Source organism: Pholcus phalangioides, unplaced genomic scaffold (genome assembly GCF_987345545.1).
Source record: "Pholcus phalangioides strain wild (caught in Gottingen) unplaced genomic scaffold, Ppha-v1.0 ptg000011l_1, whole genome shotgun sequence".
In the NCBI taxonomy this organism is placed as follows: Eukaryota; Metazoa; Arthropoda; class Arachnida; order Araneae; family Pholcidae; genus Pholcus; species Pholcus phalangioides.
Genome location: NW_028301604.1, coordinates 11,144,952 through 11,159,224, shown reverse-complemented (window position 1 = coordinate 11,159,224; position 14,273 = coordinate 11,144,952). Strand labels below are relative to the sequence as shown.

General features: G+C 33.8%; 1 protein-coding gene across 2 annotated transcripts in view; it reads right to left on the bottom strand.

Moving 5' to 3' along the window:
* Nucleotides 1–12,659, bottom strand: part of LOC149080048 (glutamate-gated chloride channel-like) — a 54,676-nt gene extending 42,017 nt beyond the window's left edge. The window contains exon 1 of one of the 2 annotated variants that reach the window (XM_089238573.1): nucleotides 12,281–12,659. The gene's annotated coding sequence lies outside the window, so the exon portion shown is untranslated. Of the gene's footprint in view, nucleotides 1–11,938; nucleotides 12,028–12,280 lie in introns of those variants that run through there. The other variant, XM_089238574.1, reaches the window with a different exon arrangement.
* Nucleotides 12,660–14,273: the final 1,614 nt, after the last annotated feature.

The following is a 14,273-nucleotide window of genomic DNA, read 5'->3' as shown; positions in this document are numbered from 1 at the left end:
GGACTTGATGTGGGAGATGACAGCGCAACAGAAAACTTCAATTGGGAGTTCTGGTGACGAATCAATGTTAATTTCCGTTAAAATCTAATTGCATCATTGCTATCTCTCATTACAGTAATCGTGTCTGTTAGAGGAGGGGACGTAAAATTTTATTGCTTTCACTGACTGATTTTATTATACATTTTTTTCCAAACAAAAAGTATTAATAATATTATTTTTTTCTAGGGTGAATTTTTTTTTCACATGAATACGTCTTTTAAATCATCTATTTGATCAAACCGGCTACATCTCAGACAACTAGCGTGAAGAAATACTTTAAACATCAATATCTCAGGAAGCATAGGTATATATAAAACGTGTAAGCATTTTTAGTGTCTGCTGGATGTGGAACTTCTGATAACGAGTAATTCGCTTAACGAGCAAAAATTTTTAAACAAATTTTGACTCGGTATACGAGCGGTGATTCGTATTACGAGCAAAAATTTTGCACTTTGTTTTAGTTTCACTTTATCACAACTGAGCCGATGGTTTTTCGCTTTCGCCTACACACGTACTGTGGAATTGTGGCTAATATACAAATACAAAAAAGCCACAACAGGCAAATTTCCCATCGAGGTGGCTGAAAAATATTCTCCACTTCAGTTTCGAATTTCCGATCGGCAATTACCATTATATATTTACCAACATCAAAAGGCTTAAAACCAAAGAACTATTTCAGTGATGCTTCGAGATGACTGATGGAGCAAACCTTACCTTCTGAGAGTTTTGGAAAAACATTGAAACACCGTGCACCGTACCAAGATCATCAATATAGTCTGGGATGGAGTCACCAAGAGAACCCTTAATTCTGCTTGGAGAAAATTGTGGGATGATTGCATTATTGAACGTAACTTTGAGGGGTTAGCTAATGATGGTTAGCTAGTGTCGAACAGATTGTATTTTTGGGAAAGAGGTAAATGAGGACGACATTCAAGAACTAGTGGAGGAACGTAGCCAGGAGTTGACCACAGACGAACTGATGGATCTCCATTGCGTGCAAGAGCTTATGGACAGGTTTTCGTCTGAAGAAGAGAGAAATGAGGAGTCCCTCACTTCAAATGAGATTAATGAGGGAAGCCGAGCACAAAATTGCGTAGAAAAGAACTACCCAAGTAAAGTTGTAGCAAGTATGCGAGCAATGAATTTGTCCAATGACAATGCCATTTCTCATTTGCGCGAAATCGTCAAAAGGAGTCAAAAGCAAGCGTCATTCCATCGGTTCCTTTCTAAATTCGCACAAAAAGAAAAATATTGGTGAGCCAGCAGATTACAATTAGTCCTAAAAAATAGTCCTCCTCTCTTTGGTTGTCACAAAATTATTGTATTGTATGCTTACTTATGGTGTATAGCATTATTAAATAAATTATTATTGTATTGTATTATTGATGAGGTGCTTTTATTAGTCATTTTTTATGTGAATAAATAATTGTGGAACAAATCATCCGAGTTTACATAATTTCCTATGGGGAAGTTCGATTCGTTATACGAGCCCGTTCACGGAACGAATTAAGCTCGTTAACCGAAGTTTCATTGTATTATTATAGTGGCAAATCCAATGGTACTACACTGGTGTAGATTAGTCTTTTGATTTGAGTACCAGGTTTGCAATACATTTTTACAAAAATTTTTACAATACGGTATAGGTATAGCTCAGGCAGAGCAAGACGTGAAACGAAGTCAATGGTGCCTTTAAATAAATCTTGCGAAGTCAAATGCAATGTACAAATGTATCTATCTCACTCTCACGGATGTTATTCATAAGCGGAGATAGACTTGAAAGTCTGGGGGCGCTCGGTCATTATTGCTGCGGGGGGGGGGGGAGAGGCACGATGATGATGATGTCAATTCATATATACACATATACATTAGATCAGGCGACTTCACATTTGACGCTGGGAGGGCAATGCCCCCATGTCCCCCCGTATCTTCGCCCATAATGTTATTACATCTTCTGGCTTGGGTATCAGTTTTGCGGTATACTTTCGTGATGAAATTATGCTATGTTGTACATGGGGAATGCGAGACACTGATAGACACCAATGGTATCGGTGAATAGATCTCGTTGGAACAAATCCAATGGGGTACCTTATTATTGTTAACTCGTTGTAACGCCCCAATCCCGGCGTTCCATCAAAAAATTGGCGTACATTCGGATGGTCGTTATATCGAAAGGAAAACAAATATTATAGTAGTTACATGAAAAAATTTGAGACTCATCGTACGGTCGTTGTAATCGAATCGTCCCGATAACGTGTGTGGTCGTTATAACACTACTTTTTTCTGTTTAGTTAAATGGTTTGTGGATTCTCTCCTTTTTTGTAACGAAAAATAATTTTATACATCCGAAGATGATTTCAATCTAGGTGTTTGATTCCCCACAAGGTCAGGTGAATTTTATTTTCTTGATTTATCTTCTCATTAGGCAGGTGTGGAAACCCTCGTAATTTTATATAATATCTCCGTAAGTATGTACAAAATAAAAATAGATCTAGTTGAGACAAATCCCACAATTCCCTTATTTATATGCAGACATCTTCTGTTTTAGATAAGAGACCAGGTCGTATTATATTGTTACGAAGTTTAACACTATACGGTTCACTTCCATAGAAATGCATTGAATTTTTTTTTCACAAATGCGGATGTAAATGGGTACTGTTAGTATATTTTCAATTGAAACAATATATCGACACAGTAATTCAATTAATCCTTTATATAAGGCCGTGGGAAGTATACTTCCCACCAAATTCATCAAATTTTTAAACGTCCATGGTAAGCTATTTTACCACCTCTCATTAGAGCTACCATCTATTGATAACTATGAAAGGGCAAAAAATTAATTTATCTAAATAATTAAAAAAAATCATTAACTTTTTAAAATTACATTCATTTAACAAGTTAAATGCATTTCTTTTTTTAAATCAATCTCAACCCCAAAAATATTTCAATTTCCCACTAGTAGAAAAAAAAGCCATATAAAGAGTTAATTAGAGCAGGTTTTTTAATTAGCTAAAATGGCTAATTATGGGCAATATACAGTTTTCCTTCATTTTGCTGTTATCTACAAACTGATAAAATTTTAGGAAAGTTGAATGTTGTTGATTTGAGTTTTATTTCAGATTCCCTGAATTTGGGATGATTTTATAAATGTCTGAACACGTAAAATTTCAACAACTGCGACACCGACAAGGAATCAACTCTTTCTAGATAAGAAAGTATTGTACTTATATAGCTGTATTTTGTATTGAAATGACACTGAAAGAGATACGTTCTAAAACACACACACACACACAAAAAAGAACTGAGAAAAGAAATTCATATAATGGGTTTTTTTGACCATGCATTTGCCAAATGTATTCAAATATATACCTGACCATAGAGGGTTGAAAGACATATTTATATTCAAACTTGGCCGTGTCAATAGCACAGCCTTTACAAATTTTTATTATTTAGTTACCAGGTGAAAAACAACGTATTTTTGTCTAATGTTCCTTGTGTTAGTAATCTTGGTGCATTAATTTAAATTCATTTGCATAAGTTTGCAATATTTTTCAGCAAGACATTTCAGTGTCTGTGCATAGTGGTAAAAAAAAGCAAATAGGTTTCATTCTTAAAAAAATTCTGTTCGTGTTCTCCTAAAGTCATCCTTCCACTTTTCGGAAGCTTAGTTCGTCCTGGACAGGAGTATGTTGCAAGGTTTAGGAGACGATACCTACAGAGAGACATAGACTTGTTTGAGGGAGTGCAGAGAAAAGCTACGCGTGCTTTTGTTGATAACACAGGGCCTAAGCTATGAAAAAGACTGGGTTTCTCGAATATGTTTACATTAGAGGAACACAGGTGTCTGGGGGGATGTAATCGAAGTGTTTAAAATTTTCAACGGGATGGATAGGATGAACTATGATTAATACACCGTCAATCAACTGCTCCGATAATAGGACACCAGTATTGTTTAGTAAGGGACAATTCCAGGTTGTGGTGTTGCAGGGATTTTTTCTCTAATAGATGGTTAATAAATGGAATAGCTTACTTCCGGGAGTCATGAATTCTAACACGATTAATACGTTTAAAAAGGAGTACGATAGACATAGTAGGATAAATCGAGATAAAACAACCGCGATTTTTTTATGGGCAGTGTATAATATATTTAATTAATTTTTTTTGGTGATATATGCTTTTATATTGGGTTGCTGTATTTTGGTTATATTTGACATCCATATTTTTTATGGGCATAATTCTTTCAGCCACTTCGTTGGGCAATTTGCCTGTTGTGGACTTTGTATTTGTATTAGTAGCAGAACAGCAGAGACGGAAAGAAAAAGAAGCAGAAGTACCAGTACACTAATCTAACATGAATTTGGCAGCAGTTTTGAGATTTTGACAGTTTTGTAGCTACGTGAGTGGGTGTGGTTATGGATATGATAATTTCCTAAAGAAAACAAACGCAACCTTGTTGTACGAAGTATCGATTCGCTTTTACCACTTTCGCTCCGTAGAAGAATCTCGATCTTTGGGGAGTTTTATGAAAACGGAATTCGCGTCGCTAAAACTTAATATTGTAACTGACTGACTTGCCTTGCGGCCCCTTCCTTAGGCAACACCGAAAGGAAAAAGCTCAAACTGTTACATTTCATTCGCAGTTCATGATAGAACATTTTTTTTTTTATTTCGCAGTTGAGAGACGTGACAAGAAGTATTCAAGAAATATCCACTTTTTTTTATTGTTACTTTCTCATGAACCCGAATATATTTCCTTCCAAGTTTTTGGATCAGCTATGACTATCTATCTTCATTGATCCTGCAGTTTTGGAAGATTTCGAATACTAAACATGTCAATCACTCCCTTTTTTTTATTACTTTCACCTTATATTTACCTTTGATGAATATCGACCGGAATGCTGATAAATAATTGATAAAACCACATTCTTTCAATACATTATCCTTCTATGGTTCACCCCACCTTCCCAAAAGGTATTGAAATTTTCTTTTTTTGACAAAACGGATGTAAATTTGTTAGCACATTTTTAATTGAAACAATACATCTAGAAAAATGTAATTAATTAGAGTGGGTTTTTAATCGGCTGAAATGGTTATTTAAGGGTAAAATATGTAGTTTGTCTTGATTTTACTGTTATTTATCTATAAACTGATAAAATCTTTCTTTGTCGAATAATTTTTGCCTTGAATTTCATTTCCAATCTCCAAAATTTGTTGCGATTTTTACAAATCCCCAAAAGCGTAAAATTTCAGCAGCTATCAAAAAATGACGCCGATAAGGAATCAACTCTTTCTGGATAAAAAAGCATTTTACTTATATAACCGTATTTTGCACTCTGAAATCACACTAAAAAATGTACAATAGACTCGCTAATGGGACACGTATCACACCAGAGTGTGCCAAATTATCGAAATCACCGGGTTACCGGATGTCAATTGAAAAACCCATTTAAATAAAATAAACTGCGCACAGGCATACGGTGATATGTTTTCCTCTTCTATGCTCGAAGAAAACCCACCTAAAAAAACCCGGATTACGAACGATCGGATTACCGAGAGTCTACTGTACTTCCTAAAATGCCAAAAAAATTGAGAAAAGAAAAAAATTGGTATGATAGGTATTTTTACCATGTGTTCGCCATGTATATTCAAATATTTCACTCTATTATGTATTTGCGTGTGTGTGTGATTCGAATTTTCTATTTTCTTCCAGAAAAAACCTCAAACTATACTGGATAATGTTAATTTCAATTAATAGGCCCGTATTGATCAAATATCTGCCGTTATGTAATTAAAAATAACTTTTCTTTTTAATTCTGATACACTGTCATATTTTGTATCTATTTTATACCTTGGTTTTCCTAAAATAATAATGACACTCATTTATTTTATCTATATATCGACAGCTGTTTTGATTTCGTTATCGATTTTCGATAAATGACGTCATCTTCTACTAAGTCAGCTGTCTTTTCTAATATTTATATCTGACATCCAATTATTTCGTTCTTAAATAATACAATTTTCTTTAGCGAACGATTAAATCACTCGTATTATGTCACATGTTTCTACGGAAAAAACAGTATTTTTGTTTTTATGTTATTATTCAGTATAAAATCATGATATTTTGGTATAAACGGCATTCGTGTAACGTGTAATACGTGAAGAAGCCCTAAAAGTATTCAAAAGTTTTTGGCCATTCTTCTAACTAAATCTGCCACCCGCTATATGTTGAATAGAAATTACATAAAAATTCGTCCTTCTAGAATTTTATCTGCTAGAGCTATATAATACATGTGTATGCAGGGTGATTCAGAAAAAAATCGCCAAAATGAAAGGACAATTCAGGCATACGATAACAATCCAAAATCACATAGAACATAGGTGCACAAACGTCATCCGGAGCCGCTACAGTGAGTTGTTGCATCACAAACTTTTAAAGCAATCCCGAACTCAGCAAGCATGTATTCGCAATTCTGACAACATAAATACGTTAGGAGCCACGCATACACTCAGAACACACATTCCGACACGTACCGATTCGTTAGAAATTCCACATGGACTGCATACTTCCTACAACTTCTTTTTACCGTGCATGCACCTCGTACACATTCCTATCTGGAATTTCTAATGAATCGGTACATGTTCGAATGTGTGTTCTGTGTGTATGTGTGACCTCTAACAAATTTATGTTGTCAGACTTGCTGATTTAAAGATTGCTTTAAAAGTGTGTAATGCAACAACTTCCTGTGTAGCGGCTAAGGATGGCGTTTGCGTATCTATGTTCCTACGTGATTTTGGATTGTTATCGTATGCCTAAATTTCCCTTTCATTTTTGGCGATTGTTTTCTGAATCCTTCCCTGTACACTATACAGGGTGATTCAAAACTCAACGTACAAACTTTCAGAGGAGGTAGAACACACAAAAACAAAACAGAATCACATAGGAATGTGTGACCGGAAACGCCAACCTGATCAGCTGGAGGATAAATGAAGATGCAGAAATGACAAGACAATAATGGGTGGAAAAACTCTTTATTTAGCGATACTTTACACGAGGACAGAACGTGTGCACGTTAAGTTTCCAAGTGCTCAAAGTTCTTACCATCCACAGTTATGCACAACGGCGACGCATTTGATTGTCGAACCCTTTCAAAAATACCCGGTATTTCATACGTTTGCAGCTGCGACGGAGATTCTTGCGGCGAGGATGGTAAGAACTTTGAGCACTTGTTGTGAAACTTAACGTGTACACGTACTGTCCTCGTGTAAAGTATCGTTAAATAAAGAGTTTTTCTACCCCTTATTGACTTTTCATTTCTGCATCTTCGTTTATCCTCCAGCTGATCAGGTTCGGGATTCCGGTCATATATTTCTGTGATTGTGTTTTGTTTTTGTGTTTTTTACATCCCCTAAAAGTTTGTACGTTGAGTTTTCAATCACCCTGTATATCAATATAATAAATATTGAATTCCAAATGCGTGAAATCGCGTGGATGAAAAAGCAATTAATCACAACTATACGGGTCGTAAAATTGGATTGATAACGTGTTTTCTTCGTAATTTTTGTTTTTAAATAAGTACACCATAATGGAAATATTAGTTTTGATCGTAAAACTAAAAGAGAGCGTTTCTACCGGAAATCAATCGCTCTCATTAAAACGTTTATTTGATCCCCTGTAAGCATGAATTATCCTATATTGATTTTCAATCCATCAATATTGTTAAAATGATTGAATTGGCGATGTGCTGTATCTCGTTCCAAGCAATACAACGGTTAACTTTGAAGAATACATTTCCGTCTAAAAATATCTGAAGTTATTTGAAAATCATTCACCCCGTAATCAATCATTTTGACGTAATAAATCTAGGTTGGAACACGCGATTCAATACTCAATGGACTCTTCAATGCCAATTGTTAAGAATATTTTCTCTTATCCATACTTTCAGAGTTATCCATTCGTTTAAGAGAAATTCTACGATAGGAGAAAAATTTATTTCTCACAAATTTTCATTTTTTTTACGCTCATAATATTCTCAACTTCGCAGCATAAAATTGAGTAAAATCAATGTCTCTGAGTGTTGCCTACGGAAATTAATTGCGTCGTTAGAATCATAAAAAAATGATAGTTTAAGATTACCTTCAAAATCTTGAAAAAAAACACCAGAATTTTCAAGTAGATCGTTGAGTAAAATTAAGGAAAAAGTAAAAAATATTAACTCTCGTTATTCAAGATTATATATGATTACCACGTGATTATCAACCACAACGAGTAATTGTATCTCAATATCGAGCTTAATCACAGGCTTAGAGTTTCAGTCCTTAATTAATTACCGCTTAGAAGCAGCAAAAAATGCTAAATGAAGAAATAAAAAAAATTGCTCGCTTCTGTATAATTCCGTCAACAAAAGTAGTCGATTCGCAATCATTTATATTATACGGTATACAATGACGGCAACTAATTGAAGCTCTGGTTCGATTTTCATTAATCTAGATGAATAGTGTGAGAACGTTTCTCTCGGATCTTTATTGTTATACTCCACGCTATGTACTAGACGCAGCAACTTCACAAATAAAACTTTTTTTTTTATTAGCAGCCTGAAACTCTGAATGCTAGAGAAAGTTCTATAGAGAGAGACAGCCGTCAGCAATTTACTATTTTACCGTCTGTGAGATAATGAAATTCAAATAATTGTTCTCCGCGAAGATAAGTATTATTGAATTGTTCCGGTTTTCGGGGTGTCGAGTTGTTTTAAAGCTGTAGAATGTTTATTACGGAAAAGTTTCTCGTTTCCTGCAAGGGCCATTCATAGTAGAACGTATGCAGCGATAAGCACGGAAAACATGCGTATAAAATTTTTGAATGTGATTCCGGACTGGATCTGCGGAAACTAGAACTATCTGATTTCACGGGTAGGAAAATACAGGATGGTCATAAAATAACTTTGCCGATATACAAGCCCCTAGCGACCGTAAAAATCACCTAATGCGAATGAAATTCGAGATACTTATAGGTGTTCCCAAGTATGCGCTCGAGAATGAGGAAAGAAACCAACTCTGGATCTGGTGGTTACGGTTACAGAAACAAAATTTCGAAAAATTCATACGGCAATACTCTTACTTTTATACCGCACAAAAACCTACTACTATTGCAAAATTATCGGCGTAGTAAAAAAAATCATAAATGGCTTTGAAACGGTACCTGCATAAACGCTGGCGCAGGACGCTGACGAAGAAAGATCTCACCAAGAGGTTCGTTGGTGCACTAACCCCTCGGCTGGGCATCTCGGTCAGATCTGCGGGAAGTCCCCGACAGAGCCGTTAAGCCCTTGTTGAGATCTTATTTCTTTGTCAGCGTCCTGCGCGAGCGTTTATGGTGATACAGGTACCGTTTCAAAGCCATTTATGATTTTTTTACTACGCCGATTATTTTGCAATGAATAAAAGTGAATGTTGCTATATGAATTTTTCGAAATTTTTCTACTGTAACCGTAATCACGAGACCCAGAGTTGGTTCTTCTCATTTTCGAGCACATACTCGAAAACACCTGTATCACGAATTTCATTCGCATTAGTTGATTTTTGCGGCAGCTCGGGGCTCGTATATCGACAAAGTTATTTTATGACCACCCTGTAGTTTAAAGCCGAATTACAAAGAATTTAGTAGAGAATTTTCTAAATAATTTTGATAGCAGATTTTAACCTCTAGTTACATTATTCCAGTAAAATTTTTCCCAATGTATTGAAAAATAACTGTACATTTTTCTTCCTGATGCTTAACTTTTTCCACCCTGGAAGCCCTCTTGTAATACAAAAATATTAAATACATAGTATCAAATATTTTAATGGGTGGAACACTTGAGAAAAAATTCATTCTCTCTGACCATTACGCTGCCATTATGACATACTGCTGTGGTGGGCGGAGCTAGAATAGCTGCCAAAATTTCCGAGTCCACGTGATGAAATAGATCCAATAATCTTATTTTCGGGGCAAAACTAAAAAATAGATACTGTAGGTTTTGATCGATGCTATACTATATTTCAAGTTTGTAACACGAATTCATGCATAATTTTGTGAATTCAAATTCAATGAATGCAATTGGTGTATTTGAAAATTTAAGGTTTTATATTTTTATGTCTACGTGAAACGGAATTATGCCAAAAAACTCATATTTCAAGCAATCATATTATATAAGTCGATTTATGCAAAAATCAACACTACTGTAAAAAGCTGTTCATTAATAGTATACCCACAAGCAAACGTTGTCATTTTTTATCAATCACGTAAAATAAACTACAATATAATGTATTTCGACAGATAAAAATAAGTAAAATATTAATTTATTTTTAAAAATATATTTATGCATTTTCAGTGTAAATAACAAATAAAGAAAAAGATAATGTTTATCAGATTTATTCAAACATCCCATTAGATTTGAATAAAGTTAATGTCTTTTGAAATCAAGCTTCTATCTTGACATTTATTACCATATTAATTAGTTATTTTCATTCTACATATGTATTTCGATATTTCCTTTGTTTTGTTCAATATTTTTTCTTGAACGAATTATTTTTCGAGAACAATGGATCGTAATTGTTTAAAAGGTAATTTTGTAGGGTAGGGGAAAAAAAACAACGATTTTTGTTTCTTCTTTGTTTAATGAATAGAAATACATATTTAAACAAGTTTTACAATGAAGTTATCCCCTATTCAATTTGAATAGAATATCTTTTAAGAGAAATAATTAGGTTTTTTTTTCCTTTTACGAATGCTACAAAATTTATTTGAATATTGCGATGAATGAAAAACTTATCGATAAAAATTACGAGATTATATTTTAAACTTTAAAAAGTGATGACAATTCTGTTTACCGTATTTCTCGGTATATCTGTACTTATGTTTAAAAAATAATAATTTTACAGGCTTGCAATGATGCGGTGTTTATAACCATTGTGTTTCCAAAAGCACAATATCCAAGAATTTGACAGACACTATTCCAATATCAACTTGTTAAATTGCCTTTTAACTATCCAAAATCGCTTTTGAGCATTTATCAAGCATTTTTAAAATATATTTATTTGTAGTATACAATTAACCAGTAATTACATGAAAGTTAAATGTTGTCCTCGAAAGTATGACGCTTAAGTTGAACAAACATTTTTTCGGCGTTTTTTTTTCAACTGCAGCGCTTACGCTCAGCATACTGTATATAATACCAAAATGTATGATAATAATAAACATAACGCAGAAAACATAATTGAAAAAAATCGTAATGAACTTTAATAAATTATATCAAACCATAATACGAAATTATGGTAATTATTAAAATATGAAAAAAATAATATGGGATAGATTAGCTTCATTAAATATTAAATTAAATTAATTTTTTTAACACAATAATGTTCTGATGATTATATGAAATTTTACATTTAAATTTAGCTTTTATTGAATGCAAAATCAAAATATTGTAAGTCATAAATTGAAGGAAAATGTTTTGATACAAACATTTATAATTAGAGTTGAAATTAAAAATATTTTGAGTTTTAAATTGAAAGAAAATTCAATTATGAAAAACATTTTTAATATAGAATCGACAAACATTTTTATTTAGAATCGAACAATTTTATTTGGAATCGAAATTCAAACATAAATTGAAGGAAATATTTTTTTGATACAAACATTTTTATTTAGAATTGAAAGTCACAAAATATTTAGAATCATAAATTTTGAAGGAAAATTTTTTAATACTAGCATTTTAATTTAAAATTGAATACTTCAAATTACCCTTTTGATGATTACAAGTTGAATACAGATTACTTACCTATATCAATAATATTTAATAAAGTAAATATTATCGGTAATAATTTTTTTTGAAGTGATAATATAATCCAAAATGTATCAACTCACCTTCCGCCTTTTGGAGATACAGTAACGCTCAGCCTATAGAAAAGAGCGAAAGAAGAGAAACACGCGTCTGTCTGTTTCATCGGCTGGTTAGCAATTTGATGGACAGTAGTTTGTGCAACAGATTTGCAAGATGTATCGATGATGACAAACCCTATACATCCACTATACATCAACTATTCAATCACTTAGTTACACACTCTTAAAAAAATAAATAAATAAAAAGAAAAGACACGCACACGCACAGAGCCGTTACCAGTAGGCGGGTATCCCTGTCGTAACTAATGGAGTTTGACGAGAGAACTGACAAAAAAAAAATTAGCAAAACTCTGAAAAATCACTTACCTTTCATCATCTGGCACGAGTGGCGAAAGAGAAAGATCCCCAGTTCTTTTCTTATTTAACTCTTTCTCACTACAGTGAACGTTGGTCACCTCGTAGGAGGAGGGCTGAACGGCATAGTGTGCTCGAAGGATGAGGTGCAGTTTATACCGTGCACTTTCTAAGGAGTAGTGTTGTTTATCTGTCGGTTGCCATGGAGATCACGTACCTATGAAAGCGCGCAAGTCCTCCTGAAACAAACGGTCCAACTCCGTGTTGTGTGTGTTTGCATATATGAGTGCGGTCTTGTGCTCCGACACCCCTCTCGATCCAAAAAAGCAAATACTCGGCTTTAAGATCGAACTTCTCGAGTGAAGAAGCTCCTCTGTCTCCTGCTGGAGGATGGACAACCGCCAAGAGTGCGTGCAGCGCTCGTCCAATCCTCAGGACAGTGATGAATGCGATGGAGCGGCGCAATTTGTGTCTGGGGACTGCGCGCCGCATTGAACACAGACCCGATTTCACTCTTTGTTTGCTCCTGAATTTTTAAAAACCTCATCCGTTCCTCTCTTTCTCTCACTTTACGTGTTCCTCACTAGTTTTTATGTATTTCTTCCTTTTCATTATTATTTTACACGTTTGACTGTTACATGAAGGCGAGAATCCTTTAGCTCTATAAGTATTCCAAGTTTACTCTGTTTCTCCCTGCTGTTTTGTTACAGAATCAAGATGGTTTTTAGTGGATGAATAGGGTCGGTCACGAGAAGCATCAATAAAACTAGATGGAAGAAAAACAAAACAAACAAAACCTGCTTTTTTTAAAAAAGGAAAAAAAATAATTGATGTGTAGCTTATGTAAGAAAGAAAGCTCACATAAGAATTTAGTTAAGTTTTCAGTGAAGTTACTGGAGAAAAATAAAAAACCAACGAAGAGAGACCATTTTTGTGGTTTGATGGTTTTTAGTTTCCAATTTTGTAACTTTAACTTGTCTTATTCTCTGACAATCTGCTTAGTATTAGTTAAAACATTTGTCACGGTATCAGATGCGTCACTTATTTTTCACTATAAACACTAGTTTTTGTTAACATTCTCTTCTTTGTATTATTTACACGTTTTGGCATTTTTTTACACGTTTGACTTTTACATGAAGGCGAGAATCCCTTAGCTATATAAGCATTCTAAATTTATTCTGTTTCCTCCTGCTGCTTCCTCACAGAATCAAAATGGTTTTTAGCGGATGAATAGGGTCGGTCACGAGAAGCATCAATAAAACTAGAAGGAAGAAAAACAAAACAAAACCAGTTTTTTTATTTTAAATAAGGCCGGAATTACACTTTTTAACAAGTTTTTACAATAATTTTTTGCAAGTTTGATCAAAGTCTTTTTATAAAACTTGAAAATGCAACCAATAATCGTACCGGTTATATTCGCGCAAATGCAACCGATAGTCTTATTGGTTGCATTTTTAAAGTTTTATAAAAGAACTTTTATCAAACTTTTATAATGTAATCTCGGCATAAGAAAAAATTGAGGTATAGTTTATGTAAAAGAAAAAAAGCTCATCTAAGATTTCAGTTAAGCGAAGTGCTGAACAAAACAAAAGCCATTTTTGGGGTTTAACGGTTTTTAGTCTTCAATAGTGACTTGTTTTATTCTCTGAAAATCTGCTTAATATTAGTCAAAACATTTTCCACGGCATCAGATGCGTCACCTTTTCACTATAAACACACTATAGTTTTTATGAACTTTTCCGTTTTTCATTATTATTTTATACGTTTGACTGTTATGCAGGGTGTTAGTTTTAGCTTGCGTAAGAAAGCTTACATAGTAATTCAGTTAAGTTATTTGACTACCTTTCTGACCACCACTTTTCTACAAAATAGTACTGGAATGAACTGTAATAAATTTTTTTGATAGAAAATGTCTCAAAATGGTGAAAACGATAATAAATTTTAGAGTACCTATGTTCTATGAAAAAGACATTTTTATATGTCAAGTTTTAAGTGAAATTCATGT